This window comes from Adiantum capillus-veneris, chromosome 5, assembly GCF_014529385.1.
Source record: "Adiantum capillus-veneris isolate H3 chromosome 5, ASM1452938v2, whole genome shotgun sequence".
In the NCBI taxonomy this organism is placed as follows: domain Eukaryota; kingdom Viridiplantae; phylum Streptophyta; class Polypodiopsida; order Polypodiales; family Pteridaceae; genus Adiantum; species Adiantum capillus-veneris.
Genome location: NC_140935.1, coordinates 94,247,261 through 94,273,832, shown reverse-complemented (window position 1 = coordinate 94,273,832; position 26,572 = coordinate 94,247,261).

Below are 26,572 nucleotides of genomic sequence, written 5' to 3'. Positions count from 1 at the left end.
TCACACATACACATATACTCTCACACACACTATCAATTCAGCTCAAAAGAGGAAAATTGCTATTGTTTAGACTCAATGAAGCTCAACCCAATAGCAATGGGGAAAACAATTTACACAGTATTGAGGAAATACACCAGATACAACCACAAATTTAAGCAGAGGCTTCACTCACCGGAGAAGATTACACAGAAAAAATAAAAAAATATGTGAGGAATTTGGCAAAATGGACAGCAGCATTGCGTCTAGAACGGCCAAAAACCCCACCCTACAATGTCACAGTTCTCAAATCCTGAGTTGTTTAGGGCCAAAAAATGCTCCAAAATGAGAAAAAACTGAGCTACGGGTATTGCTCCTCTTTTTTCTGGTCTTTCTCTCAGGTTTTTCAGTTCCCACACTTATCTTTATTACTTGGGCACCTTTGGACTATTAGTTGATCTCAAACGCACCCCGAACAGGCCAAAAAATGGCCTTGCAGTGCATAGTTGTCACCCCGCTGCATCCATCCACACACCTGGCCCTCAACTTTTCTCAATAAGGCCATAGATTTGGTCCCACAAACACATGAAGTAGCCCCAAAACATGGTCCTCATGATGAACTTTTGCATAATTCATCACAGAAAAACAGCCCCGCTAAGTCTTCACTTACCCACGTGCAAGACTTGATCCCATTTGACCTCCTGATGCCACTCAATGCCATCTAACGCACCTGCTTACCTCATGGCGTGGTCCCACCGATAGATTCCTCAAGAAGTTTTACGTGTCGAAAAATCCTCTTATTATAGAAAAACACACTGATACTCGTGATAATGAAAATCAATGCATTATGTACACCCTGCCCTACTTGTACACATGTGGGCCCCACGTAACCACCTGGCTTTGAAGAATGGGCAATTCTTTATTTTATGCACCATGCATGTGTATATACATATGCACAATCCCTTGCTCCAGAAAACTCCTAACATAGTTTTCCCTTTCCCTAGCCTTCTAGATCATTCATGATCAGCAATAGAAAAAAGAGATATGAGACTCGCCACGTCACAAGTCTCCTCATCCCTCACCAACATTACTTTCTCCACAGACACCTCATCTTGCTCCACCATCATTAACCTAGCATGATGTCAATACACGGGTCGTGTACCCTAAGAACTAGGCTAGGCAAGGACTACGGCCAAGGGCCAGGCTAGGTAGTGTGGACAGGGGATCCGTCTAGGGCAAGGGGCTAGGAGCCCACCTATAAAGGGAGGTTGGGAGGAGGATCCAGGGGATCCTAGTTGCCTAGTTTCTTACACTAGTATCAGAGCAAGGTGGAGAGGAGGAAGGAGGGTGGAGCCATGACCGGAAAGAAGGCATGGTTTTCTTCTCAAGGAAATGGCCCCTGCAGAGCCGAGCAAGACCTTCGTGGAAGCTCGCGGGAAGGGCCGCTTGCGGGAGGGGGAGAGGATGATCGACGTGCACTGTTTTGAGCGGGCCTAGCACCAAAAGGGTGCGCGTCGGCAAGATAGGAAAATTTCGACACAGTAACGGGGCCTGTTTCTCCTCAGAGCGCTCCCCCTCAACGCCGAGAGCCCTCGCGCTGCCTGTCGGGCCGCCATAGCCTTTGTAGGGTATGCTTTTTCATTATTTTTCACACCATGGGGCGCCCAACCCATTAGGGGTTGAGGCCAAAGTCCTTTTTTCACACCATCCAAGGGACGGTACCCATAGCGGGTACCCCCCCCCTCACTCTTGTGAAGCCCGGGCACGGCTCGGCATACCGACAAAGGTTCTGTTGGTGGCACGGCCTCTATTTTCTGCAGAATTTATAGTGCATTTGAACGCATGTTCACTTGCTATTTTTTGACACTCTACGAGCTCTGAAGATCGGAACTTGTGGACCAAAAATTGCCAGCTCAAGTTTACTACAGGCACCACCTAATCTTGGAATTAATGAACTCCAGAAAAACGGAATCCATGTAACTTTTTAAAGTTATGTTTTCTTCTTTCAGGTATGCATTTGACACAAGCAGTTACGCTTGAGTAGTCGTAGAGATGCAGAGATGTCGCTCATAGTAACCATATGATGGTCTCCTCGGTCATGCTCTAGAGCTCATGTATTGACACAAGGTTGTGAACCTGATTCACAATAAGTCAAACAAGGCTTGAGCTATGCAATGTGTTGATGCATGTGTAGAGCATGTTGTTTGCCAATGGCAAGTATAGTGCTGTAACTTGATGGTGTTGGATACATGTATATCTCTCCATGAGCGCAACATACATGTGCACAAACTTTGCACACAACTGCAAGTATAGTGTACATTAAATGTTTTGATAGCATACATACCAAGGAATGCCCTTAGAGAAGGCATACGACCTTGTATGCTTGATATGGTATGCTTACAATAGAACACTTGATTGAGTCGTAGTAGATGGATGTGTGTGTCAAATTACTTCGGAATACACTCCATGTGTGTCACGGCTTCTACCCTACATGTACGACATGGACAGGGCTCTCGCGGAGGGGGCATAACCATGTGTGCTTGCTGAGGGTATGGCTTTGGTAGCATGATGCAGGGATGTCTTAGTAGTTGCATATACTCTCGTCTACTCGATCAATGCATGTGTCATATCTGTAGAGCATGTTGTTGACTTGCTTGAGGCAAGTTGTAACCCTTATGCTTGGGACGCGCTAGGGTAAGCCTAAGAGGTACCCATATGCCTAACCGATGATAGTGCCATCCTCGAGGTAACTCCTATGTCTTGGAGGCAGAAAAAGTGTGCCTAGCAGGCACCATGTTTGCCTAAGCGGCAGTAAGCATGCCTAGGAGATCATGAAGGTGTGCAGGGCATATACATATGTCTCAAAGGCAGTTATCAAGCAGAGCTTGAGGTATGCAAGGCGTCAAAGCATGCGTCACATGCATGGCATGGTGATGGCATGTACGATGCAAGGACACTAGATTGTGCTACCTACTTGTGCAGGGCATGAGTAAGGTTAGACACATAAGGCTTGTCCAAATGTGAGACTAGGTTCAGCGCTATGTCTCTTAATCCTTACGTTGGATGAGACTGGGCTAGGCGCTATGTCTCTTACTCCTTATGTTGGAGAGTTGGTTCATGTGTGAAGCTTGAGTATGTGGCGACTTCGTGCGTTTGGCATATGCTATGAGCATACAAAATTGCAAAAACATAGGCAACGTGTTTGCAGGTTATTTCATTATGTACCAGGTGGGTGTATAGGATATCCGGCGGCGTCTGTGAAGATTTGGCTATGTGCCATCTTTATGCGAGCTTTCCCTTTGGAATCTCATGACAACAGGTTGCAGCAACAACTACCAGGTTAGCCAAGTTTAAGTTTTTCTTATTTTTTCCATGATTACACTTTGCTTGGCAATGGCTGTCATTGTGCAAAGCAAAGTGCTTTGGAAATTTTACATGAAGCAAGGCTTCTCCCTTGTTTCAAGAAACTGCCCAATGAGTGGGAATCACGGGCAGTGGCACACAAGTTTGAAAAAACTTGCAAAATAGGGAATTTCATATCACAAAATCCCTACCAGTTTAGACTGTGCAAGGTACTAATATGACATGCAAAGTGCGATATCAAGTCATTTTTGTAAAGTCACGACCCCATACATGGTAAGTGGGTCAAGCTGTGTCTTGTGTTTTCTGTTTCCTCTCTCGATGAGAGCGTTCTACAGGCAGCTTGTAGCATACTTATAGGATAAGTTGCAAGTCACGCATAAGCGGCGTCCAAGCACATAGATTAGGTAAAAGGGCATAACATATACAAACTCTTCAACCCAGCATTTTCTCTCTCTCTTTCTTATTTCTTTCAACAATAATGAAACTCTTCTAAGAAGATCTTACTACATCTCTGTTGGTGAGTCAGCTTGAGCCAAGGTGCTCTACCTCACAGCTAGCACGTGGCTAAGATGCTACTCAAATTAGTCTTCCTCGATTTTTCGATTGAACACTATTTTGTATAAGGGCTATGAGCCAAACAGGCTACGAGCCGATGTCAGTAGAAGGGAAAAACCCAACTATGGGCATTCTTTGGGTGATTGTTTTCAAGAAATACCCAAGGAAGTACACATCGACGTTAATGGACAAGCAAGAGTGTTGTCATTACGGATGTATAGGGTGTCATTTTGCACTACATGTTTTCAATGCGACACTCAAGTCGAGTTTTTGCTACTCTTCAACTCACAGCAGCTGATCTCTACAAGAAAGTATAGATGCAACATTCAATTGTGCCACCATGGTAGTCCATAAGAGATCGGTAGTTCACTTGTGTGGGTCTCCTGCTCTCTCTATAGCACTAACGGAGTGTCTATGGACATACTGTTTTGGGGTAAGACCTGACAGGTAATTGCTACATCACCCCATAGGCATTAAGGATCACAGTTTGATCTGCATTGAGGATTATAGTTGATCTCTCCCAGTTATACTTTCAAGGAAATAATTCCGCAATCTACCACGCGGTAGCAGACGAACACACTTTTCAAGTTGATTCCACTCAATTTGTACACGGTTAACTATGTTGGTTATCGTTATCTGCTAGTTGAGCAATTTCTACAAAGAGTCTTATCAAGGGGTTTGACTACGTAGATTCTAATCCAAGAGCTTGGATTGCAAAGGAAACACCCAGGCTTCCCAGTGCAATGCTGTTTGTTTTTTCAGGTAGGGGACGTGCTCCTCTCCATTTGAATACGGGTAAGTGAACATTACGTTCAAATCTCCAGGTATGCATCTATTGATTTGGTGTTATTCCATTTTTTAGTATGCTTTGCTTGGTTTTTCAAGACGTATAAGTATGCTTGAATGTTATAGAGTCATGCCAAGGGCATGTCGGCACAAAGTATTTTGGGCCAAGTATCCAATCTATTTTTCTGCTTTATACTGTTACGAACCTACTTGTAGGGTTCAATTTGGCACATGTTGTCACATGGGATACAACATGGTCTAGGAACTCAAGGAGTTCGGTTTAGCCAGTGTGGAGCAATGAATGAGGGTCCCTCTCACTCTTGTCGTAAAGTGTTTAGAGCTACTTCCACACACAAGTACATCTTGTACTTGTAGGATGTTCTTTTTCAGACATCCTTAGTTGAGACATATTCCACATGTGGAGAATATGAGTCTTTGGACTGACACTGGTGCCATTATTTCAATTCTGTGTCACGAAAAAGTCCCTAGGTGCTGGTCACATCTATTTTCTCGACCATTTCTAGCATGACGTATCAGGAGCAATTTCGGTGGCCAGAAATTTTTGGATACTTAGAATGGCTTGTTAAGGTACAAGTGCTACTAAACAACATTACAGATGGTTGTTTATACATATAGGAAATGAAAAAGGTTCATTGTTTATACCTAGAAGTGATCACTGTTTCACCTTCTATTACGGTTCAGACATTTCAACAAAGCTTGCAAAAGTTTGCAACTAAAAGTATTTAGTTTCTTTTCAGAACTATTTACATTCCTTTTATTGCGTGCTAGGCGCATCACATTTGCCATACGTATTGGAAAGCATCATTATGGATATACAGGTTTGGTTAGTTTTTGCTAAATGCATGCACACTAGGTGTTATGGGCCCTAGTGTTACGCAAAGGCTGATTTGGAACAGCATGCATTTTCCACAGATTGTTGCTTATGAAGCATTTTGCACTCTATGTGCACTATCTCTCTGAGATTACTTTTGGATCCACTAAATCACCAATAGAGGTCATGGCACGGTTTGTGGGCGTATGTGGATTTTTTCAAGTTAACCACGATGGTTATTTCGGACATTGTTGATTCTTCACCAATGTTAAACACTACTGTGATTTCCCGTTTACCAGTCATCTGGGACGACTGTCTGTAAACCATGAGGAAAACACACCTCAGTACTGTCAGTTATCCAAGGAGATAGGCAGATTACAAAGATTACAAAGAGAAATGTTGTGCTAAAGGCTCTGCTAAGAGCATACGTTAACACAACGCATTTCTAAATAGATGATTTTCTCCCTATTCTAGAATTTGCTTAAGTACGATTTTCGACTTTGAACACCTCTTGTGGTGGGGTTGGAGATTGTGTCAATAATTTCATACGTCAAGGACTTAGCAGGTGTGCTGACAAAGCATGTTGGCAAGTAACCTTCATTAGGGATGAACATGTAACGGACTGTTCAAGATACTCAGGCGAGTAGGAAATCTGGCTCACAACTACATGGAAAGTTATGCCAAGGTTTCCTTGCATTATTCCAGTACCTTCAGAAGATCTGAAAATTGGTTATGCCTTTCAACAACTCTTAGTTGTGGTTCCTCCTTTACAGTACTCAAGTGAGTTATAAATGGAGTTACCCTTTAAACCCAAGTGACTCTTAGTTGTGGTTACTCCTTTACAACACTCAAGTGAGTTATAAATGGAGTTACCATTTAGACCCAAGTGTGTGCAAACGGACAACAATGTTGAAAATCAAGATATTCATCTTGGTTTCATTGAACCTCCTCACTACACCAATTCTCGGTCATACAGACAACTGGCACACTTACGGGACGTCAATAAAAGAGAATACCAGTATTCTTAAGAAGATGTTACTCCTTGTGTTTTCGAGGACGAAAACTCTTCCTTAAGGGGGAAGTAATGTCAGGACACGGGTCCTGTACTCTAAGAACTAGGCTAGGCAAGGACTACGGCCAAGGGACCGGCTAGGCAGTGTGGACAGGGGATCCGTCTAGGGCAAGGGGCTAGGAGCCCACCTATAAAGGGAGGTTGGGAGACGGATCTAGGGGAGCCTAGTTTCCTAGTTTCTTACACTATGATTTGTTAGGACACGGGTCCTGTACCCTAAGAACTAGGCTAGGCAAGGACTACGGCCAAGGGCCGGGCTTGGCAGTGTGGACAGGGGATCCGTCTAGGGAAAGGGGCAAGGAGCCCACCTATAAAGGGAGGTTGGGAGGAGGATCCAACGGAGCCTAGTTGCCTAGTTTCTTACAATGGTAACAGAGCAAGGTGGAGAGGAGGAAGGAGGGTGGAGCCATGACGGGGAAGAAGGCATGGTTTTCTTCTCAAGGCGTGTACTCTCTCTCTCTCCCTCTCTCCCGGAATCTCTCTCTCTCTCTCTCACGAGCTCTGCAGGGGCCGTTTCCTGCGGCCGGGAGAGACAAAGAGACTGAGAGAGGAAGAGAACTTGCAACCGTGACCCTACCTTGCCATGCAAGGCCATGCAACCACGTCCCCTCCATAGCTCGTGAGAGAGAGAGAGAGAGAGAGAGAGAGAGATTCCGGGAGAGAGGGAGAGAGAAAGAGAGAGTACACGCCTTGAGAAGAAAACCATGCCTTCTTCCCCATCATGGCTCCACCCTCCTTCCTCCTCTCCACCTTGCTCTGATACCAGTGTAAGAAACTAGGCAACTAGGCTCCGCTGGATCCTCCTCCCAACCTACCTTTATGGACATGATATAATTTAAGACGCAATCCATTTACCCATGACCTATGTAGAATCCCATCCAGGTTAGCTAATTGATATGTACCATTTGGAAAACACTCCACTACCTTGAAAGGGCCTTCCCACTTAACTTGAAACTTCTTTTGGAAGGTGTTGTCCAGCTTACTATTGTAGCGCAAAACCAAGTCATGCTTCTTGATACCCTTACTTTTGACCTATTCCTTTATCTTTTCCAAAGACTTATCCTACATGTGCCCACAATGTTCCAATGCACTCATCCTATCCAGCTGAACCTCTTGTAACTATAATAGCCTCTCTTTGAATGCATCACAAGGTGCCCAAGCAGCTTCTCTAGCATCTTTACTGCTCCTTTACTGTAGGCAACTCTATCTCCATAGGCAATAGTGCTTCCTTTCCATATACGATATGAAATGGAGTAAACCCTGTACCCGTCTTCACCGAAGTACGATAAGTCCATAATACACTAGGCAATTCCAAGTCCCAATTCTTTCCTTGTTGCTCTGTCACTTTCAAAAGAATTTGTACCAACTCACCATTGAATCTTTCATTTAAGCCATTACATTGTGGATAATAAGGAGTGGTATACTTGTGCCTAATCTTCATCTTCTCACATAAGAAGTCTAATAGTTTAGCTCTAAATCCTGGCTCCTTATCCTAAAGTAGCTCCAATGGCACCCCAAACTTGCAACATATTTCATCATATACAAATTTTGCCACATCCTTTGCAGTGGTTTGTTTTACTGTTGTAGCCTCTACCCATCTAGAGAGATAGTCCACTGCAGTCAAAATATAGCTTTTGCTCCTGCTTGTGACAGGTAATGGGCCTATTGCATCAAACCCCCACTTTTCAAGCACATCAAATGCCATAGTGGTTTTTTGTAGCTCTGGCTTCAACACCCTCTTCCCAAATGCTTGCCGTCTATTGCAAGACCTACATCAATGGTGAACATCCTTGTGCAATCTAGGCCATACATACCCCTCTTGCAAGATCTTATGCAAGGTGATCTTTAGAGAAAAATGTCTGCCACATGCACCTTCATGATTCTCTTCCAACACTTTGTAAAGCTCCTCCCACCAAGGTACACGTCTCAACACTAGATCAACCCCTTTCATGTACAATACATCACCAATCAATTTGTACTTGGATGCTCTACGCACAAAACCATACTTCTTCAGCTTATGAATTTCCTTTGGAATGATTCCTGTTAGCAAAAACTCTTGTTCTTGAGCCAAACTTTCCCGGCCATGATAAAGAGGTAAGTTGGTCCTCAACACAAATAGCTCCCCAATCATGCTTTGAGCTGCTTCATGTGCCTCTTCATTTAGAGCATGTTCAATGTGTTTGATGCTCCATGCTTCAAACTTTTTTAACTGAAACACATTTCCTTCAATGAGGTGTTCTTGCTCTTTCACACACCCAGCACTTGCTTCACAACTAGCAAGGCATCTCCTTTTATGATCAACCTTCTAATCCCATGCTTCAAACAAATGTGTAATCCAGCTTCCAAAGTTGCATATTCAGCCTTATTGTTACTATGAGTATCCAATTTGAACCCTCTGTTGCATACTAGCTTCCCCTCTGGATCATCAAGTGCTATACCCCCTGAAGCTGCATCATGGCTCTTTCTGTATGAGCCATCAAAGAACAACACATGTGCATTGCTGATCGGTGGCACTTCTTCAACTACCTTTCTCACCACCTCTTCCTTAACAAGAAGGGGATTCTCCTTGTAAGTCAACAAATCAACTAGGGTAGCTCTTGTACTGTCTTCCACTAGAAAAGAGAACTCAAACACTTACAGCTCAATTATCCATTTCTTGACCACATTTACATGTTAATGCCATTAATTAATTGTGGCAAAAAATCATAGCTCGTTAAGAAAAAAAAGGTTGTGGTAGTAAGTAATGACAAAATTGTCGAAATCAAATATTACACTCGCCATCACTAGCTCTACTTCCAAGAATTTTCTCTCTGCTACCAACTTCACTCGGCTTGCATAATACACTGGCCTCATATAATGGCTACCCTTCCCTTTTGCAATAGCATGGCTCCAATGGCATCATCCCCTACTGATGGATTTACATAAAACACTTGCTCCCAATCAGGAGCCTGCATGGCTGACAACCCCCCTACCAACTCTTTCACCCCTTGAAACACTTCTTCACACTTGTCATCCCATTGCAATGGATCATGCTTTTCCACTTGTTGTAATGGATAAAGGAGCTGCAAAGACAATGGAATAAACCGCGCCATGCCATTTACTTTGTGTATAAAGGTTGCAAATTGCTTTGTACTCGTAGGTGATGGAAGAAGAATAATAGACTTAACCTTGTCTGGATCAGCCTCAATGCCATTTTCTGATACCATATGGCCCAATAACTTCACTCTGAGTTGTGCTAAATGACATTTCTTTGGATTTAGTTGTCCTCCACAGTCATCATATCAAGCCAATACCATCTTCAGCTTCTCATGATGTTCAACCCTACTACTGTAGACACAGAAGCCATCCATAAAAGCTTTAACACAACCACCAATGAATGGTTCCAATACCCAATTTGCTCTCTCTTGATAGAAATATGGTCCATTTGACAACCCAAATGGCAATACCATGTAGAAATAGCAGCCCCATGGCGTAATGAAAGTTGTCTTTGTTCGGTCTTTAAGAGCAATCTTCAATTGAAAATAGCCTGCCACTCATAACCTGCCACTGAATCCAAGGTCTGATTGATGAATGGGAGAGGATATGGGTTCTTCTTAGTGGCTACATTTAAGGGTTTAAAATCTACACAAATCCTCCACTTTCCATCCTTCTTTGGGCTGACTACTACTGGACTCACCCATTCTGTGATTTCCACTGGGACAATGAACCCTGCCTTCAATAACTTGTCCACCTCTTCCCGCAAGGCTTCCATTTTCTTTTGACCCATCCTTCTTAGCCTTTGCCACACTCACTTAGCACCTTCTTTTAGCTCTATATGCATCTCTTCTCATTTGAACCCTCTAATATCTTCATATGAAGTAATGAACAAGTCAGGAAAACTAGCCAACATGTGCAAATATATCTCCTTCTCCATAGCTGAGAGGTCTCCACTGATCATTTGTGTCATCAATTCCTACTTCTTTGACAATTCAACCTTGGTTTGCATCAGCCTTTCAATCACTTCATAAGGCCCTTCAATTTCATCTCCAACCTCATTTGCAAATGCGACTAAACTAGACTCATGGATTTCTTTCTCCATCAAAAGAAATGCAACATCAACATCCTCATCGATCATTGTGGAATAGTCTTCATCACTAGACTTATCCTCATCTTCATAAAGCTCTTCCAATACTTTCCTTGTGTCCATATTATATAGCTTCTGGGCACCTGTCTTTCCATAGAGGCTAATCATACCACGTCTCCAATCTTGAACAGATCCCACTGCACGTAACCATGGTCTGCCCAGTATAATAGGATATGCTCCCAACCCCGTTGGCATCACATGAAAATCAACCACTGCCTTTGCATCATACGCCTCCACTTCTAAGCTCTTTACAACACCCAAATATTTTATTTTCTGATGGTTTGCCAATCTAATCCAAAAGCCTGACACCCCAGTCACTGTAAGACCCATCTTCTCAACACATGAGTGTGTTATGACACATATTTGGGCTCCACCATCCACATAACCTTGTCCCATTTTTTTTTTTGTGCCACACATCTACTATTGGGGAAATGTCTAGTAGCTCATCCATCACCAACACCTTCACTGAACCTCTCTCTGGTTCTTTCTCCATTGGGTCAACCATCCTCTTCCACTGTCGCTTTAGCTTAAGCACCATCTCTATAAGCTGCCCAAAAGTAACATCTGCTTTCCTGCTTGTCAGATCCTCCTTCAAGTCATAGCTTAATTGCCCATCCCCTAGTGGAAAATCTGAAACATGAAACTTGCAACGAGCCCTTCTTTTCCTCTTGGCCTTGACATCTTTGCATTCATGGCTCTTTCCCTTTTTCTTACTAGGACCTGGGGCACTTCTTCCTTACTTATCCTGTGTGGTCCTCTTCCCAATAGGCATCACTAATGTATCCTCAATCTTTGTTGTCTTCTCCAAGGTGACCACACTTATCACTTTCATCTTCCCTTTTCCTCTTGGGTTAATCCACCGGTTCCCTCTTCTCCCTTAATTTCAATGCCATAATCATTTGACCTAGTTAGCACCTATCTTGGCGATGGATACGTATCTCCCACCATCCTTGGTGGCTTATCCCATTGCGGACTGATGTGTCCCAACTCTCCACAATTATAACATGTGGGCGTTTAGACGCCTCTAGACTCTACCATGGCTTTGTCCAGCACCATTCCTAGGTCTTTCTTCACCTCCTGGTTCATTTGCATTATTTCCCACATTAGCTAGCATGTTTAGGTTGAGATTCTTCATTAAATCTACCACTTGCCTCATGTCTTGCCTTAGCCCATCATCTTGCACTGCTGTACTGACCAGTGCTGGCATAACTTGAGGAGTAATAGAAACCACTGGTTCATGATGAACCCCTGGAATGCGACCTTGTAAAGAGTCCATAGGCTGAAACTCAAACCTCCTCGGCAAAGACTCCACCCCTGGCTGGCTCATTTTCCTCAGCTTTCATCTTTGTTCCTTGCCACCTCCAATGCTCCACTCTCCAACGTATATTCTCCCAAACACCAGCCAAGAACCTGTCCTTCTTCATCATGTCAGGTGGGGGTACTTATGGTCCTAAAGCCTTGTACATCCTCTCCCATGCCAATGAAAACTTACGTATGTACGCATCTACTAACTCACCTTTCTTTTGCACCAAAACTTGTACTTCTTGCCACACTTTATCAGGATCTTTTGTCTTCACAAACTCCACTTCCAATCTATGCCTTAGGTTGTCCCAACTCAATCTTACAGGTGGATCAATCACACGCAACTCCTCTTCAAATGCTTTGGACCAAACTCGTGCATCACTCTTCAAACAAATCTAGAGAAGACGTAACATCTGTGCCGGATCATGAATCTGATTGCTAATGCAGGCAACCTCTATCTTTTCCAAAAAGTCTTCCATATCTTCATCACTTCTTCCATGAAATTCCGGATAAGAGAAAGCCATGGCTACCCAAGTTACGATGTTTTGACAACCCCTTCGAACACACGTGCAAGAATCCAAAACTTTTGACTGACTCAATCCCTAGAAACTTCAATGGAGCTTGTATTTAGATAAGGACAAATACATGCACATCAAATGAGTTTTCATAGTTAATCATCAGAATAACAATAGGCAAAGGACATTCCAGTATCTCTCTTAATCTTCTTGGCCCGAACATAAAGACTATGCGCTGCTAGAAAAAAATATTCCTGGACACATGAACATTTATCTGGATTCTTTGTGTTAAATGAAAAGGAGTGAATTGAGGTCCATTTTGATCATCCATTAAAGCCAACCATGCAGCTCCCAAGAAGGCACACCTGACTTATCCTCTGATTTTGCCAGAATTTCAGCAGCATAACAATATAAACGGCTCAAAAGATCAAAAAACCACCCATCAGAACTTGGAAAAATTTTGGCAGAGTTTCTCCAAAAATAGAGTAGTAAAACCCAAAATATAAACTGTATATGTATGCATAGCCTGCCAACAATAGAACCCGAGCATCAAGTAGGAATCACTAGTACATAGCCTATGGCGAGGTCACAAAAAGGGTGCTCCAGCTATCAATTCTCACACACACTATCAATTCAGATCAAAGGAGGAAAATTGATATTGTTTAGACTCAATGAAGATCATCCCAACACCAATGGGGCAAATAGTTTACACAGTATTGAGGAAATGCACCAGATACAACCACAAAGTTAAGCAAAGGCTTTACTCATCGGAGAGGATTACATAGAAAAACAACACAAAATATGTGAGGAATTTGGCAAAATGGACAGCAGCATTGCGTCTGGAACGGCCAAAAACCACACCCTACAATGTCACAGTGCTCAAATCCGACCTCGGATGAGCTGTTTACGGCAAAAAAATGCTCCAAAATGAGCAAAAACGGAGCTGCGGGTATTGCTCCTCTTATCCACGTTTTTTCTAGTCTTTCTCTTAGGTTTTTCAGTTCCCACACTTAACTTTATTACTTGGGCACCTTCGGCCTTTTAGTTGACCTCAAACGCACCCCGAACATGCCAAAAAGTGGCCTCGCAGTGCATAGTTGTCACCTTGCTGCATCCATCCGCACACCTGGCCCTCAACTTTTCTCAATAAGGCCATAGATTTGGTACCACAACCACATGAAGTAACCCCAAAATATGGTCCTCATGATGACCTTTTGCATAATTCATCACAAAAGAACAACCCCGCTATGTCTTCACTTACCCACGCCACTCGATGCCATCAACGCACCTGCTTACTTCATGGCGTGGGCCAGCCGATAGCTTCCTCGAGAAGTTTTATGCACCGCAAACTCCTCTTATTATAGAAAAAACACACCGACACTCGTGATAATGAAAATCAATGCATTATGTACACCTTGCCCTACTTGTACCCCACGTAACCACCTGGCTCTGAAGAATGGGCAATTCTTTATGTTATGCACCATGTATGTGGTTATACATATGCGCAATCCCTTGCTCCAAAAAAATCCTAACAACGGTTGAAAATTTCTGCATGATTTCTTTGGTGGTTGGTATGTCTTGATATACTTTGTGAAATAATAACCTACATTCTTCTGCATATTCAGGCCGCACCATATAGAAGAAGATCCTGACACCCTTCTCCCTTTTCTTTGTGAAGGCTACTCATGAGAGAAATGTTGGTACAACTTGCCTTCCAAACTCAGACCATACTCCTCATGTAGGTCATGTTGTGTAAAGCAAAATCTAGTCTTCTTGGGATATTGAGCCTTCTAAGATGCTACTGTTGGGCACAAAAATTTATGGGGAAGGAGATTAGTAAAAGCACATCCACCACCATGTAAAACTATGCATTCAATAATATAGCTTATGAAATGTGGACATGGGAAAAACACTGGCAAACCTTTAGCATCTAATTTTTTAACCACAAAGTACTAATATAACAGATTCACCCATTCATGAGAAGGAAATGGTTATTACCAATGCTCTTCTTAGAGGCAAAAAAGGTCTCCTTTGACAATTTACTTTGCACCACTCTTGGGTTTGCTAATGCTAGAATGCAAGCTAGTGGATGGCACCTCAACAAGTGATTTGTTTGGTAAGGTGCACTTTTGCGACGACGTCTTCATTTCTGGTGTCCCAATTAAAAAAACATCAAATCTCATGCAGCAATGATTGCAACACCCTCAACGTAGAGAGAGAGAGAGAGAGAGAGAGAGAGAGAGAGAGAGAGAGAGAGAGAGAGAGAGAGAGAGAGAGAGAGAGAGAGAGGAATCCATGAATAAAAGCCAACATTTCAACAATCTATGCAAGGGAGGTTGACCCAAGAGAGATGAGCAAGCATCAACGAGAGAGAGAGAGAGAGAGAGAGAGAGAGAGAGAGAGAGAGAGAGAGAGAGAGAGAGAGAGAGAGAGAGAGATCTGGCCAGCCTAAGAGGAAATCGCTCGCAGTAGTCTCGTCGAAGTCGTGGCATAACACAATAGAGAGTGAGCACTGAAAGAGTTGCAAGTAGGAGCAATCCATGCAAAGCAACCTCGGTGCATTCTAGCACTGTGAAGATTACCTTTTTCATGCTTGCATTTCAAAAAATGATGAAATCTTGAAGTGATCTTTTCAAATCTTGGTACCCCCTTAATTGACTTAGACTACACCCTCACCTAATATGAAAGTACCAAAGTGATCCACCAATTTTGCCCCAAAATCTGACTACCTTTTCATGCTTTCACCCACCCACCCACACACACATACACATACACATACACACACATAGATTTTATTATCATTCTCAGAGGTCAAATATGACCTATGGGAGCAAAGATCCACGTGATTTAGTATGTATAGAGCTTATAAGTGAGTTTCAATGCTCCATAATTGCAGCGATGAGAGTTACAAATAGACAACCCACAATATGGTGTAGGTCTAAGCCATCGCTAAAAAAGTGAGGAAGCAAGTTTGGATCCCGGGGGATTCACTATGGAAAACTTACCGCACCACATAAGTGCAGGGGAGGGGTTTTTTTTGACAAGTAGTTAGGGGCAAGCCCCATATAATTTATCTCCCAAGCTTAAATATAAGGTAGGGGGGTATCATATTTAAGAGGGGGGGGGGGGGAGGGACCTGACCCGACTTGATTACTTGTTGTAACGATGTGGGGAAGTTTTTTTATCAAGTCGCACATCAAATTTTGCATCCAGCCGGTCATAGATAAGCACTGATTTGGAGCAGGTCAAGGGTTGATTTACACCAACTTTGGATGGGTGAGAATTGGACAAGTAGCCAAAGTGTAGGTTGATCGGTACATAGTTTGAAAGTCAAACTAAGACACATTGAGGGTATGTCTAGTTATCAACAAAAGTGGTTCCTTAGTATGTTGCCAATCACTATGCTACACACTCTTTGACTAGTTTTACTCAGTTAGATCATGTGAGACCTAAATTTTATATGTAAGATAGGGGTATGATAGTTTTCTTCATTGGTTGTTGTATAAGCGAGAAAGGGGGGTCATATTACCTAATATGAGTCGTATCTAGGCTTATATCAAAGTTGTCCGCTCGCAGGTGGCGTCCCGTTTTGTACATAGAGTGAATCCCCCGGGGTTTGGATGTGTGAAAGACCTAAGCATTCTAGTGGTGTGTGGTACTTAGACTCTTGCAATGAGCATAATGTGTAGAGTCGATTTGACTCTTCTCCATTGCCCCAGTGCCTTGTCTTGCATTGAAGGGAGTGGGAGCTAAGCCAAATGGTTGTGATAGTATGTATTTCTGATAAGGGGATAGGCTCAATTATATATGACTAAGTACAAGTTCTTTCAGGGAAGAACATGGTTTTGTAGTTAGGGGAGAAATGGATGGTGCAATGTATGAAGCACAACCCACATAATTCCTCCCAAGCCGTAATGCATTGGCATTGTAGAAAAGCTTCATTCATTTGGGAGTTGATCGAGGTATCTTGTAGCAAGTGTAATGCATCCCTTCTCCCAAACCAAATATTTATGCCGCGCATCTATCCCGTGCTCAAATCTTTCTTTTATGTGTCTTTTGAATTTTTGCTTGCTTCCTATGCAGTTTTAGGAAGTCGAAGCGAGAGGTTATGATGCATCTTTATCATGTACTTCACAAAACTATCCATGTCCATAACCTCAAATTGGAAGAGATCCGGATTAAAGAAGTACGGGCATATATGGTGTTTGTGTCTTAACTTGGAGAAAGTTTGTGAGTATATACTTTTTGATATTCAAACTCTTTTCAAGTAAACTTTGAGATGGTCCCGCCCCATACTTCAACTCCATAATGAAGACTGATGTCATCAATGTGTCAAAATGGTACTTCTTGAGAACCCAACATTTGACATCTCCCGGAGTACACATGTTCTCAAATGCATAGTATGCTCTTTTTTCAGCTTCCAAATGATACATAGCACACTCATGCCACTTGTGATTGATCGGAACCTCAAGGCCAAGTTACTCAAAGCTCTCAAAAACTTCAAATGTCCCATCATTGTACACAATGCATAGTTTCTCCTTAATATGGTCAGTTTTCACAAACATAACCTTTGTTTTGAATTCATCTACAATTAGCCCACTACGTAAGAAAAAAATTCTTAAGGAAAACCATAAGATTTTGTGCTCTAAGGTGTGTGCTTTAAGCACCACATCATCCGCATACAACAAAAGTATGATTAAGAAATTGCAAATAATACCCACTTCAATGCATTCTTGTTGCATAAAGTCAAGTACCATTTGTTCGAGGAATCAACAATGACATTCATAACCCTCTTGGTTAACTTGAAAGATCCACAAGAACCCAAACCGAGACATGACCTCTATTGGTGATTGTAGATCCAAACATAATCTCATAGAGATACTGCACATAGAGTGCAAAATGATTTATAGCACTAATGTAATAAATATGCATGCCGCTCCAGATCATCCTTTGCTAAACACTAGGGACCATAATACCTAGTGTGCAGGCATTTAGCAAAAAACAGATCCGAACATGTATGTCCATGATCATCATTGCCAATACTGACAGCGAATGTGATTCTCCTAGCACACATTAAAGAGGAATGTAAATAGTTCTGAAAAGAAACTAAATACTTTTTGCTGCAATCATTTGCAAGCCTTGCTAAAACGTTTGAACCATAATAGAAGGTAAAACATTAATCACTTCTAGATACAAACAATGAAACCTATTCATTAACAACTCATAGCCTTGCTATATGCATAAACAACCATCCGTTAATGCTATTTAGAAGCACTTGTATGTTTAACAAGTCATTTTTGAGTATCCGACAATCTTTGGCCACTAAAATTGTTCTTGATACGATGTGGTGAAAACGGTCTAGAAAAGGATTTGACCAGCACCTAGGGACTTTGTCGTGACACATAATTGAAGTAGTGGGCACCAGTGTCAGTCCTGCAAACTCATATTCTCCACATGCGGAATATGTCTCATCTAAGGGTGTCTGAAAAAAGAACATCCCTCAAGTACGAGATGTACTTGTGTGTGGAGGTAATTGCAAACACTCTACAACGGAAGTGAGAAGACACTCATTAGCCTTGAACCACATTGGCTAAACCAAAATCCTTGAGTTCCTAGACCACGATGTATCCTGTGTGAAAATATGTGCCAATAATCCCTACAAGTGGGTCTATAGCTGCATAATGCAAAAAATTATTTTGGACACTACAACCCAAATTTCTTGGCTCTTACATGACCTTGTCATCTCTCTTAAGAGCAAAAATGGATGAAAACATAGAAGTTTATGTATCCTACATGGAAAAGGAAACAAAAACATAGAAACAAAACGAAATCAGATACGTAGCTGGAGGTTGAACATAGTGTTCACTTAGCTGTAGGCAAATGCACCAGCCCAAATTTCCCACCTGCAAAGGCCTAGGAATACTAATTAAAAATCAGTGAAATTCAAGTTTAGTATGGCACATATAACCCTGGGTGTTGCCTTTGCAATTGAAACCCCTTGGTTGAAATGGACATTGTCAAACCCCTTGGTTCAAAACTTTGTAGGGAAAACTACTCATCTAATAGCCAGCCCTCGGCCTATGTCCATGACCCCCATTGGGTCTGCCCTTATGACTTCGGAAGCTTAAAATGGTCCACTACCCCTTGGCAGTTGGTGGACTTCTTTCCTTGAAACTATAAATACGAAGGTTCCAAGAATTGACTATTATCAACACTTAATAAGTGATTTAGTAATCACGAGCTGGGTCTTATCCCAAGACTGTACTCATAGAGACACTCTTAGTGTTATAGATAAAATAGAAGATCCATGCAAGTTGGAATCGTATTCACAACGAGATCTTGTCTAGACATAAAAATCCATAATCTAGGAGTTTTGTGAACAGCCGTGCTGTCTGAATTGCTTGCTTCATCTATACACCTTGGTAGAGAGACACATTTACGAGTTTGAGACTTTCAAAAAAACAACTTGATCTTCACAGTCAAAGTGTGTAGTGCTAAAAGAACACCCAAAAAAGTAGTAATGGCAAGACGCTTGCTTGGCCATTAAAGTCAATGGATAGTCAACTGAATAGATTTGTTCGATCTTGAAAGCAATCATTGATAGATTACAAACAAATGGTGCTTACCCATTCCAAAAGAGGTAGCAATAGATGGTGCTTAGTGCTTCCTGTTAGCTCTTAGCCCTTCATATTACCGTATTGACGTAGAAAGATGTCAATAACATCATGATTAGTTTCACCTTTCCCACATAGAAGTGGAAGAGAGAGAGAGAGAGAGAGAGCTGGGCTGAGGAAAAATCCTTATTTGAATGTGTTGTATGCCCCTTTCATATGACCCAGTGCAGAGTATGTCTGTGTCTTAGCTTATCCTATAAGCGTACAACAGTGTACATGTACCATGCCCTTGTAGAGAGAGGTACCATAAGTCAGGGTGCATATGTATGGCACTTTGCCTGTGAATAAACATAAACACAAAATGTTTTAAAATGTCAATAATTGAGCTCGTCCTTGAGAGAGTAGCAAGTGTTATAGCAGAAGCGTATACAATGATGGAGTGTCATACATCCATCGTACTAGTACACCATGCATACATATCAAAAAATAGAATAATAAGCACTTGGCTTCAATGAAAATCTCAACCATGTGAGACCCTAGTAGACGTGCCTTGAACGATTACACTGGCATGGATACATCACAGTGCAATAGTGTTGCATAAAATGTGAGCTTATATCCACGTAGTGCTAAAGATGTGTGCCATTATTCCTGATCTAATGGAAATCGATAATACCTTTGCATATAAGAGAAGCCTTGCTTCACATGAAATTTGGCAAAGCACTTTGCTTTGTACAGCGGCTTCGTATGGAATCTGCCCAAGAACTTTACTTTGCATAGCAGAGAGATCTTTTGCAAAGTGAAAAGTAAAAAATAGACAAAACAAACATAATTTGACATTTATTAACCTTGTCGCCCACTTGTGTCCAGGTTTTTGGTAATTTGCTCAAATCTGGCTCATATTCATATGTACTGTTCGAGTGAGTTAGCGTATGTATCATATACACCCCGTGGGATGTAAAAATATGCAGACATCTTGGCAAGTTTTCCCAAGTTCGTATGCGAAGAGCATATTCCAAACTGTGGAAACCGTGATACCAAATACCAAAAGGGAAGCCTTGCTTCACATAAGTACTTATGGAGTTTTGGTGCACATAGCTAACAGATACTCTTGCTAGTTTACAGTGGCATATCAAAACCTTGTCGAGCATTCATAGATAATCGACCTTGTCGAATTATACCACGTATTGTAAAACAAAAACAAAAATTGCAAGTATGTACCTTTGTACCTGATTGGCTTGATTATTGTAATACTGAGGATTTGTAGACGGAGCCATGCTCCCGTGATGTTTTTCATAGCATAGTCATATGCGAGACATGGAAAGGAAAAGTAACCCTGAGTTGCACACTACTGCTTTGCATGCACTCATTGCCAGATACTTTAGAAAACTCGTTGGATCACATCCATAGGCCTTGCCTGTACCGACATGCCACATGCCCTTGCTTGAATCTTAGGATCTAACATTGCCTCGGAACAATGTTTGAGCAAAAATTGCAACCCAAAAGTGAAAATTTGACATCCATAAATGCAGAATGTTGATGGTAGAAGTCATTGGGCCAATGACTGTGCTCATAGCTGTTTAAGATAGCACAAGCCATGCATGAAAAAAATTCATGTGACGAACATGATTGAACGGCTTATCAACACGGGTTCATTAAAGGGAGATCTATTAATGACAATATCCTGACAGCAATGGTAGGAATAGAGTATGCATCCTTGTCCAAGCAAGAGTGCATCTTGCTGTAGCTGGACCTCGACAAAGCCTATGATAGAATAGAATGGTCCTATATAGAAGAAGTCATGGGAGCTCTGGGCTTTGGGCCTCCCCTTTGTCGCCTCATATGCACACTACGCATTGGCAGCCAATCAGAGCTCCTGTTTAATGACAGAATTGTGGGCTCGTTTGAGATTAAAAGGTCTATTAAGCAAGGATGTCCCCTAGCCCCCTTGCTCTTCGCCATCAGGTTGCATCCCACATACAAAGATTTCAATGGGTCCTTGAAAAAATAAGCTTGAAAATGAGAAGATGAGAGTTTGTTCTCCTCCCCTTCCAAAGCTGGATTAGAGTGATTAGTGCTTTTATGATCCCGTATATTGCTTTCCTCAGTCCCGTGGTCAAGGTGGCTTAAGTGTAACTGGAAAGAATTCTTAAAACCAGTGAAAAGGTTTCTTTGGAAGAACAACACGAAAACCTCCCGGCCATGGCAGTGGGCTAGATGGGAGGTAGTTGCTCGCCCGGTAGACCAAGGAGGGCTCGGCATTCTTAACCTTGTATCCCATGCTGAGACCCTTTGTGCCAAATTTATGGAGTCATTGGCTAAACACGACCAAGCTTGGGCTATCATGACCAAGGAAATGCTTGATGCAGTCAAAATGGGATCAAAAGGGGGAAAGTGGAAGGGGGTTGTGATGCACGACGAACTTCTCGCCCCGAAGTGGTCTTATATTAGATCTGGTGGACTCTCAGGGGAGATGATGAGGAAGTGCAAAAGTGCAACTGAGGTTTTGGAATGGGGGGAAGCAACCAGATACTTTAAGAAATCCATTTTGCACTGGTCCCCTTGGCTCTCTAAAATATTGGGCCCGCCGAAATGGCCAAGAATGTGAATAATAAGGGGCTCGTTCAACTTGAGCAATTCTGGGATGGCAATAGGAAGTGCTGGAAAATTGTTGACTCTTTAGCCACCCAATTTCAGTTGAATGGCATTGAGATCTTACTAGCCTACAGGGTGATTAAAGAGCTGGATAAGGTGGTGATGCCAATTTGTGAATCCAACTTTGAATGGGACGCTTGGAGATGCCGCGGGAGTAGCCTCCTTTGGAAACCACATTCTAAAGGCATTTACTAGGCATTAATGCACGAGGCTAATTAGTGTAGCCCACTCAACAAATTATGGAAGAGGCACTGGATGGAAAAACGGTGGGAGGGAGTCATGGAGGGAGTCATAAAGAACATCTCGAAGCCAAGGTGGCCTCAGTATATGAAGTTATTTATGTGGAAAGTGATGTGGGGTGCTCTATCGACGAGCGTGAAGATACAAGAAAGAGGAATCAGGTCGGATCGTTGCTCGGGGTGCAGAATAGCTAGTGAAGACCTAGCCCACCTTTTCATGGGGCAATCAGTGGCATGGCTAGGAAAATATGCAAGTGGATTCAAAGGACATGGAAAATAAAGTTCTTCAAGAATGATCTGTTCTTTGGTAGTAACAGGTTGGGAAGTCTTGCTCTTCTTGTCTGCACTCAAATAATCAGGTACTACTTCTTTCACCATATTTGGCAAGCAAGGAACCGCCGCGTGTTTGAGGAGGATCTGGCTGTGTCAAGCTTTTGTGAAATCATACAAGAGAGCAGAGTGACGATCCATATGATCGGAGGCAAACAAGCCTCAGAGGACTGGTCTAGAACAATACATGACATCTTGTAATAAGTAAAGCCTAGGAGTAGTTGTGGTCTCTCTGTTAAGCAGAAAACTTGTAATCCTATGATCCTCAAGGCTCGGTCTGAGCTCGAGGTTGGTGCATATTTCTGATGTTCTTTAATACTATCCACTCACAATTTTGAGTTTTGCAAAAAAACCCACAGTAGGATGTAGCTTTTCTTACTCGATCGTAGTGTCACGACCGCGGAAGGTGGTAGGGGTATCCGCTTACATATCAAATTTCATGGAGAGGTTTTTCTTCAAAGAGACTGAATGGTTTTGGATAAAAGCCTAATTTCTTCAAAGAGACCTCTTGGGAGTGGGATATTGAAGAAGGTCTTTGTAGGTAGTTCTTCAAAGAGACCTCTTGGGATCGATCCTACAACTTCACCTTGTTATAAGTGTACGCTAATGATGCGCTCTCTCTCTCTCTCTCTCTCTCTCTCTCTCTCTCTCTCTCTCTGTGTCGTCATATACAGTACACACACACACACACATACAAAACCCGCAAAACAAAGTGTTGGCTTCAAAGAAACAGACAATTTGGAAAGAAAGCCCGACCTTTCCGCGGAAGCCTCTAAGGGCTGTTGCACGCCGCTCGCAGTAGAGCTCCCATTGAGAGAGAGAGAGAGAGAGAGAGAGAGAGAGTGATATTGGCACGACTCAATAAGATCTCAGAGCTTCTTCTTGAAACACCAGGATCAGATTGACCCGATCCAATATCACACACAACCGCCTGTTAATCATGCATCGTCATCTTTGTCAGAAACCTCCGCTCGTTGTATTATTAGTCCTTGGCTGATCACGTTTGTAGCATGATGGTTTTACTCTTGGTGCATCATGCACACATGAAATTGCATCTCACTCACTCTCTCTCTCTCTCTCTCTCTCTCTCTCTCTCACATGTACTATGCAATGATTAAGGCATCCAATCAAAGTTTTAACGACTCACTAGGCTGCTAGCAGCAAGTATCGCCTCTACAACAGGCAATTCTCTCTCTCTCTCTCTCTCTCTCAGTCTCTCTCTCAGTCTCTCTAGAGGCTGGGTCGGGTATGGCACGTGTGAGCAGTAAATGTTGGAGTGGCGAGAGACGGGGGTGAATTGCGGAGCTTAACTGGCAATCCTTCCACACCAAGTCACGGAGAGAGAAGAAGAAGAAGAAGAAGAGAGTTTTAACGTCGTAGGAAAGACCTTGAAGATCTATCCGACGAGCAGAGTTGAACTCAAGACCTGTTATGAGAGAGAGAGAGAGAGAGAGAGAGAGAGAGAGAGAGAGAGACAGAGAGAGAGTGAAAGAGCTCTTCTGTTCTGCATTTTATGAATTTGCGCTTCCTTGTAGCTACATTCTAATACAACTCTCTCATCATTGATCGTCAAAAAGCCCTGGAAGCAGACAAGAGAGGTGTGTGTGTGTGTGTGTGTGTGAGAGAGAGAGAGAGAGAGAGAGAGAGAGATATAGAGAGAGAGAGAGAGAGAGCAGAGAGGCCGTTTGTTTGTTGGCTAGACTGTGGAATATATATATAGGCGAGCACCAAAGAAGGAAGTTGACAACAAAGAATGAGAACCCTAAAGGGTGACCTAGAACAACCTTATAGGTGAGGTGGTTGAGACATCACTTGGAACATCCCCTCACCCCTTTGTTTAGACCAACACAAGACTGACACTTGGCATTCTATATTTTCTCAGTATAGGAGGGTGTTGAAAGAATGATCTTGAGAAGATATGAAAAGGGTGTATTGGTGAAAAATTCACAACTAAGGGGTTTTATAAATAGTCTTTAACTCATGAGATATATAGATTTTACATATAGTGACCCCTTCGAAGTTTGCAAAGTTCAAGACTAGTCAATTAGAACTTCAATCTACTCAAATTCTCGAGCTAATATTGTTCCTAAGCAGTTTACTCTCTCTCTCTCTCTCATGATCATTGATTAGTTGTGAGCCCTCTACCCTGTAATCTATTGTAAAGCAAAATTGGGGACAATACCTATGCTAGTGGAGGCATTATTTGGAGTTGTCACTTTCTTACACAAATTATGGGAGCTCCCCCAACAAAGATATTCTTGGCTAGAATGTCTTTGCTAGAAAACTAGACAAGAGGGAAACAAGCTCGAGTGTAGGTATTTCCAAATGAGTACTTGGATGAGTTTGCATGGCTTCAATATTGATCGACTTCCACCCTTCAATTATAGTTTTGATTGACCATGCTTTCCCTTAATTAGTAGATTATAACTGAATCGAGTTTTTTGGATTGATGATCGAGAGAGAGAGGACATGGATTCAGCCACCACCCTTTTTAGGGTCAAAGATAAAGTTTTCAGCAATCCTTTTCTACATAGTTTTGAGCAGGGGTGTATTGCTCAAACTAATGTATGAAAGCACATCTCTCCTATGACATATGAGTCGCCATTGAGCCGATTCACCCTTCTTTTCATAGGCTAAGAATAGAGATAGGTTGTGAGCTTTGTGGCAGTGAGCTAGAGACCAATGAGCACAATATACTTTGATGTATGGGGAGGTATCATTGCCTCTTGAAGGAGGGCTTTGGACCCCTATGTTGTGTCATGGAGTATGAGGACCATGGATAGCTTGAGCTCTTCCTTTAAGAGATCCAAAGACATCGCATACCACTCTTATGAGATAAGACAACAATCCACTCATACAAACCCATATAAGAAAGATATCGGCTTTCCTTTACAAATGAAGCTCTATAAACAATCACAACTCAATACAGGCAAGGTCACCTCATCAACTATTACAGAGACCACTCCATGTATAGCTACACTGTTAGGAAATAAGACGTAGCTAAACTTGATTTTTGAGTAGATTACTTAATGGAGAGAGATAGATTTCACACACAAGAGATTATAGAGTAGAGAGAGAGAGAGAGAGAGAGAGAGTACACATGATATACGTGGTTCACCCAATGTGGGCTACGTCCACGGGAAAGCAGCCACTCAATGGCTTTAGTACTTCAAAACAAGAAGTAGTTTACAAAGGGATTATACCCTTAATGGAGCTCCCGCCTTGCTTCACTCTCACCACCTCACACTCACCTTGTTGCATCAACTTCACACTCTGAAATGTGTGTAGAAATGGCCTCCTTTTATAGGCCAAAAGGGTTGCCCTCTCTTATGAGAAACAGCCATGTGTAGCCGCCCTTGTGCGAATAAGTCCAAATCGGACCCTCCAATCCGCCCATGTGTGGCTGCCCTTGAGAAGACAAGTTCGCTTTTGAATTCGGCCACCGGCCATTGACTTCCGGCCACCGGCCATCGGCCATTGACTACCGGCCACCGACCAACCGACCGGTTGTTTTCCGACCACTTTCTGGCCGCCGTCCGGCCATAGTATTCCGGTGAAAAAGAATATTCCGGCAAAAAAAAGTCTCGGGGGCCTCCGCTCCCGAGGCCTCTAAAGTTGCCCTTGATTCTTGTCCGTGAAAATTTTTGGTTTCCGATGAGTGATTTTTCTTCATGCACGATGGCTTCTCCTCATAATGGGGGCTTTACAAATGTGCGCTTTTACCACAAAAAATTACAAGGGTAAATCAGGCTCCATACTTAACAATCTCCCACTTGGAGACTGATCTCCAAACCAAACCTATGACTGCTTTCCATTCTGGCTTCTTATCTTTGAATGCCGATTGAAGATGAGCAGAAGCTCAACTTCTCCTTGTTGACCACCTTTGTAAACATGTCTGCAGGATTTTCACTTGTATGCACCTTTCCTAGCTTTAGCTGTCCCTCTTCCAAAAGAGTGCGTATGAAGTGATATATCACCTCAATGTGCTTTGTCCTTGAATGAAAGGCTGAGTTCTTCGCAAGATGGATAGTGCTTTGGCTATCACTATACAAGACACAATTGTCTTGTTTGAATCCAAGCTCTTCTAAGAATCTGTGAAGCCACAGAATTTCTTTGCTTACCTCCGTCATTGCTACATACTTTGCTTCCATGGTAGAAAGTGAAACCACTTTCTGCAGCTTTGAAGCCCAGCTTACTGCTGTGCCTCCAACCG